Genomic DNA, 6,000 nt, shown 5'->3' with positions numbered 1-6,000 from the left:
GACAAACAGACAGAGAGAGACAGATGAACAGACAAGGACAGACGGATAGACAGACAGGAGGACAGATAGACAGATGGACTGACAGACAGACAGGTGGACAGGCAGACGGACAAAGGGACAAATGGACAGACACAGACAGACAAACAGACAGAGAGATGGACAGAAGGACAGACACGCTGACAGACAGACAGACGGACAGACAGTCAGACAGACAGACAGACAGACAGACAGACAGACAGACAGACAGATCCTCCTGCTTAACACGTGTCACTTACAGCTCCTTCAGTGCAGTGAGGTGATCAAACAGACTCCAGTCCACTGAGTGAATGCGGTTTCTGGACAGATCTCTGAAACACAACACACACACACACACACACACACACTTAGACACACAATCTGTATTACATGCAGCACTACAGACGTGAAGATGACTTAGACATTGACAACACTATCGAAACCTACATTATCTGCATATATGAAGAATGATGACAACATGACACTTTTTAATGCCACCTTTGATCAAATAAACGCATTACTGATTAATAAATAGATCAATTTACACAAACTATTCAAATCACACCTTCCCTCATGATCAAGCTCATGTTTCATCATCCACGACCAATCAGAATAACTGACCAATCAGCAGCAGCTGTCCTGATTAACACATCATTGATAAGATCCACTAACGTAACCAGTGTTAGCAGATGAACATTAGTGTGTGTGTGTGTGTGTGTGTGTGTGTGTGTGTGTCTGTGCTCCCACAAGGAAACATCTGCCCATTCCAGACAGGCTGTGTAAGAGTAAAGGAGGAGTTTGACTGAGCGACTGAAAAACCTCTGTTAAAGTCATTAGTGTGTCAGTTCTTCACTAACAACTCAAACACAGCTTACATAACATCACACACACACACACACGCACACGCACACGCACACACACACAGTTATCAGAGGAAAGAGAATCAAAGTGCTTTTCTGTACTCTGCATGGTGTATTCGCAGATTTCTGCTAAGTCTTGCAAAGTTCATATATATATAGTCATATATAGCAACTGCTTTATTCTGAAGCAGGACGTAAAACTGCTACAATGTTGCCATTTTGAGGCTCTTACTGCAATAGCTCTATAAATAGAAAACGTCAATCAATAAATAGTATGGATTTTTGCAAAACACGTGTAAAATAAAATAAAATAAAATAAAGTAAAATGAAATAAAATTAAATAAAATTAAATAAAATGAAATAAAATAAAGTAAAATGAAATAAAATGAAATAAAATTAAATAAAATGAAATAAAATAAAATGAAATAAAATAAAGTAAAATGAAATAAAATAAAATAAAGTAAAATAAAATAAAATAAAGTAAAATAAAATAAAGTAAAATGAAATAAAATAAAGTAAAATAAAATAAAATAAAGTAAAATAAAATAAAGTAAAATGAAATAAAATAAAGTAAAATAAAATAAAATAAAGTAAAATAAAATAAAATAAAATAAAGTAAAATGAAATAAAATAAAGTAAAATAAAATAAAGTAAAATAAAATAAAGTAAAATGAAATAAAATAAAGTAAAATAAAATAAAATAAAGTAAAATAAAATAAAGTAAAATGAAATAGAATAAAGTAAAATAAAATAAAGTAAAATAAAATAAAGTAAAATGAAATAGAATAAAGTAAAATAAAATAAAGTAAAATAAAATAAAGTAAAATGAAATAAAATAAAGTAAAATAAAATAAAATAAAGTAAAATAAAATTAAAGAAAATTAAATAAAATGTAACAAAATAAAGTAAAAATTTAAAATAATAATAATAAAAATACAAAAATAATAATAAAATAAAAAAATAAAATAAAATAAAATAAAATAAAAGTAAAATAAAATGAAATAAAATAAAATAAAATAAAGAAAAATGAAATAAAATAAAATAAAGTAAAATGAAATAAAATAAAATAAAATAAAGTAAAATAAAGTAAAATGAAATAAAATAAAATAAAACTAAATAAAGTAAAATAAAATAAAATAAAGTAAAATGAAATAAAATAAAATAAAGTAAAATGAAATAAAATAAAATAAAACTAAATAAAGTAAAATGAAATAAAATAAAATAAAATAAAGTAAAATAAAGTAAAATGAAATAAAATAAAATAAAACTAAATAAAGTAAAATAAAATAAAATAAAGTAAAATGAAATAAAATAAAACAAATAAAGTAAAATGAAATAAAATAAATAAAGTAAAATGAAATAAAATGAAATAAAATAAATAAAGTAAAATGAAATAAAATGAAATAAAATAAATAAAGTAAAATGAAATAAAATAAATAAAGTAAAATGAAATAAAATGAAATAAAATAAAATAAAATGAAATAAAATAAATAAAGTAAAATGAAATAAAATGAAATAAAATAAAATGAAATAAAATAAAGTAAAATGAAATAAAATGAAATAAAATAAAGTAAAATAAAATAAAATGTTTGGGTGCAAGTTTTAATAAATAAATTACAAAAATAATACATTTTAAAGTAAATAAATTAAATAAAAATAAGATGTTTTAAAAGAGACATGCATATTTTGACAAAGGTAGGAGAACCCTTTTGTTTCATAAGCTTATACATATAATTCAAACATGGGATTCGGTTGCTCTAACAAAAAGGCTAAAGACCGTGGTCTCTATTGTCTGTCACTAGAGCACCTTTAGATGTCAGAGGAGTGAGGTTTACCTGCATAGCACTTAGCTCGCTGGCTTCCGTTACACTCACTTCCCTAAACCTCACTCCCATCCCGGACGAGCCCCCACATGTAACCCACCGGTCCTACTGCACCCAACCCGCTTTAAACCGGCGATTCGTTATATGGGAGTCGCTTGCTCTAACAAGAAGGCTAAAGATTTCAGAGAAGTGAGGTTTACCTGCACAGCACTTCACTAGCTGGCTTCCATTGCATGTCTATTATGGAGATAGGCTTAATTGTACGTCCATGCTTGTGTATAACAGGTTCAATAACATTTTATTGAAATAAATCAAAAATAAAATAAAATGGACAATCAAGTAAACTGAACAGTGCATGACTTATTAAATATTCATAAGCTTGAGTCACAGAAACTTTGCATGCTGGAAAGACGAGCCCAAAGTCATGTCAAACGTGTTGGTTTCTCTCTGTGTGTTGTGGCTCATTTCTCCCTTTGATTTTCTGAAGGCAGAAGCGTGTGGTGTGTGTGTGTGTGTGTACGAGCGTCAGTGTTTCTGACTGTCTGAAGTCCGCCTCACATTTTCCAAACAGCATCTCTGAACCGAGCTGAGACCAAGAACAAACCAGCACTCAACACACACACACACACACACACACACACACACACACACACACACACACACACACACACACACACACACACACACACACACACACACACACACTTTAACGGATTACTCACACACTCACTTTATGACCACATCTGGAACAAAAGCTCACAGCTAACCACATACTCGTGATACTACCGTGTAGGCATGGGCCGGTATAGGATTCTGACGGTATCATAACCTTGGATACAAATATCACGGTTTCTCGGTATCACAGTATTGAGATTACTGCTCTAAAATATATTCTTTTTGAATGTCTGGGTTAAAAACAAAAAACATTTCCCCTTTGAGCACAATATATTTTATTTTGAGAAACATTTATAATATTTTGGAGCAGTAAACCTGTCAGGCTAAATAATTTAAATGAATCAGATTTCTAAGGGGAATTCAGATTTCTAAGGGTGGGGGTCGCGAACTGTGTAGCGGGGGGGTTGGGGAGGCCCTATGCGTGCACTTGCCTGAAAACCGATTTTCGTCTGATGCCTACTACCAAACATCTGGGATCGAACAAGTAGTGGAGAATCTCTCGCTTACCCGTTTCGTTCTGTGAGAGCGAGACCTGTCAACACTCCCACAGCTTTGCAGACCCACAGAGACGCGCACTTAAAGAGTTTGTCCGGCCCGGGTTTCTAGGGTCGTTTTCACACCACACTGATTGTTTTGGTCCGAACCAGTTAAAAAGAACCAAAATGCAGTCATGTGACAAAATCCACATCACTCATTGGCCAGATGTTATTGAACAGATTTCCTAAACTGCTTATCGATTGGTCAGAATTAGCATGCGGGAAAATATCAATGGAACTCCCGCAAGTAAACAAACCGGCAGACACAAAATGTCACTGCGCTGACTGATTGTATCCCTGCTCATAGTATACTATATAGTTCGTATACATCACTTTAGACAAACTATTTATTTCGAGAATGAAACGCAGCTGCGGCTGGAAAACAATGTTTTAATGCATCGCAAACGGCAAAGGCGTTAGGAGGAGGTGTGAATTACTTTAGTTAAACTGGGACATGGTCATCTTCCGAAAATACTACCAATGATCCATCAGGTAATGGTTTTCTCTCTCTCTCTTCCTCTGTTTAAAACTGTTGGTAAAGCGCTGTCAACAAATATTTTTCCTCCAAACCCCATGAGATGGAACAGCGGATCGGCCTACGGCAGCTGGATTAGTCCAAAAGGCGCAGTACTTTTTGCAGTGGGGTCTGTTTTAGTTCCGATCATATTCTCACCACAAACGAACTGCTCCAGGGTTCATTTGAAAGTGTACTGAGACCACCTCTTCAAGGAGGTCTCGGTACGCTTTTTTAGTCCGCTTTTGGTGCTCACTCGAGTGCGACTGCTACATTCACACCTGCCCAAACGATCCACACCAAGAGGGAAAACGAACTCTACTACGATTCAACCGAACTAAATAAGGCAGGTGTGAAAGCACTCTTCATCTCCTAAAATGTCCGCGATTCTACTTTTGCTTTGCTTTCTAAAGCTCGTGTGCATTTTTGCATTACTCTTTTATTAAAGACCACTTTCCGCTTGGCTTCACAGCTGTCGCAGTAAATAATAGATTCTTTAATCTAAACTATTCAGAAAAACTTTACTATGGACTCGGAGAGGATGAAATGACTGGTTGCAAAATATATGTACACCATTAGTGGTTAATCAACGCATTTGCCTTAAATAATCTACAAGTTTTAATCTTGTAATTATGATATTTTTTTTGGATTTTGTCTGTTTTTATTCCTTTTTCTGTCATTTATTTCTCTTTATTAATTTGATGATGTTAATATATTACATAGGCTATTTTATCTACAGTTGAAGTCAGAATTATTAGCCCCCCTGAATTATTAGCCCCCCTGTTTATTTTTTTCCTCAATTTCTGTTTAACAGAGAGATTTTTTCCAACGCATTTCTAAACATAATAGTTTTAATAATTAATTTCTAATAAGTGATATATTTTATCTTTGTCATGATGACAGTAAATAATATTTGACTAGATATTCTTCAAGACACTTCTATACAGCTTAAAGTGACATTTAAAGGCTTAACTAGGTTAATTAGGTTAACTAGGCAGGTTAGGGTAATTAGGCAAGTTATTGTATAACGATGGTTTGTTCTGTAGACTATCAAAAAATATATAGCTTAAAGGGGCTAATAATATTGACCTTAAAATGTATTTTTAAAAAAATTTAAAACTGCTTTTATTCTAGCCGAAATAAAACTTAATTTATTAAATATTTAAAAGAGAAAAAAAAAAACTAAGAGGGGCTAATAATAATTCTGACTTCAACTTTACATATCTTAAATGCTTTGGCATTCAATTTTTTACTTTAACCCATTGAAAAGAAACAGTGTATAACAGTGTCATAATAAATATAATTATTGTTAAAAATTTTAATTATGCTTGTTTGTCACATATACTGTAATTAACTATTTATGTGATGAGGGTAAATGGTGTGTTTCAATCCTGCTACCACCGCAAGTATATTTCAAACCTGTGGGAAGCACCGCTTTGTAAAACATATGCTGGATAAAGTCATTCCGCTGTGGCGACCCCAGATTAATAAAGGGACTAAGCTGAAAAGAAAATGAATGAATGAATGAATGAATTCTAGTATAATAATATTATACTAATACTATAATAAACACACAC

The 6,000-nt window shown here is 32.2% G+C and overlaps 1 pseudogene; it reads right to left on the bottom strand.

Moving 5' to 3' along the window:
- The window catches only part of LOC130223669 (polycystin-1-like), a 115,648-nt pseudogene that overhangs the window by 87,446 nt on the left and 22,202 nt on the right, over positions 1-6,000 (bottom strand).

Source organism: Danio aesculapii, chromosome 1, assembly GCF_903798145.1.
Source record: "Danio aesculapii chromosome 1, fDanAes4.1, whole genome shotgun sequence".
Classification (NCBI taxonomy): domain Eukaryota; kingdom Metazoa; phylum Chordata; class Actinopteri; order Cypriniformes; family Danionidae; genus Danio; species Danio aesculapii.
Note: the sequence above shows the minus strand (reverse complement) of the source record. Positions and strands in the feature narration are given on the sequence as shown.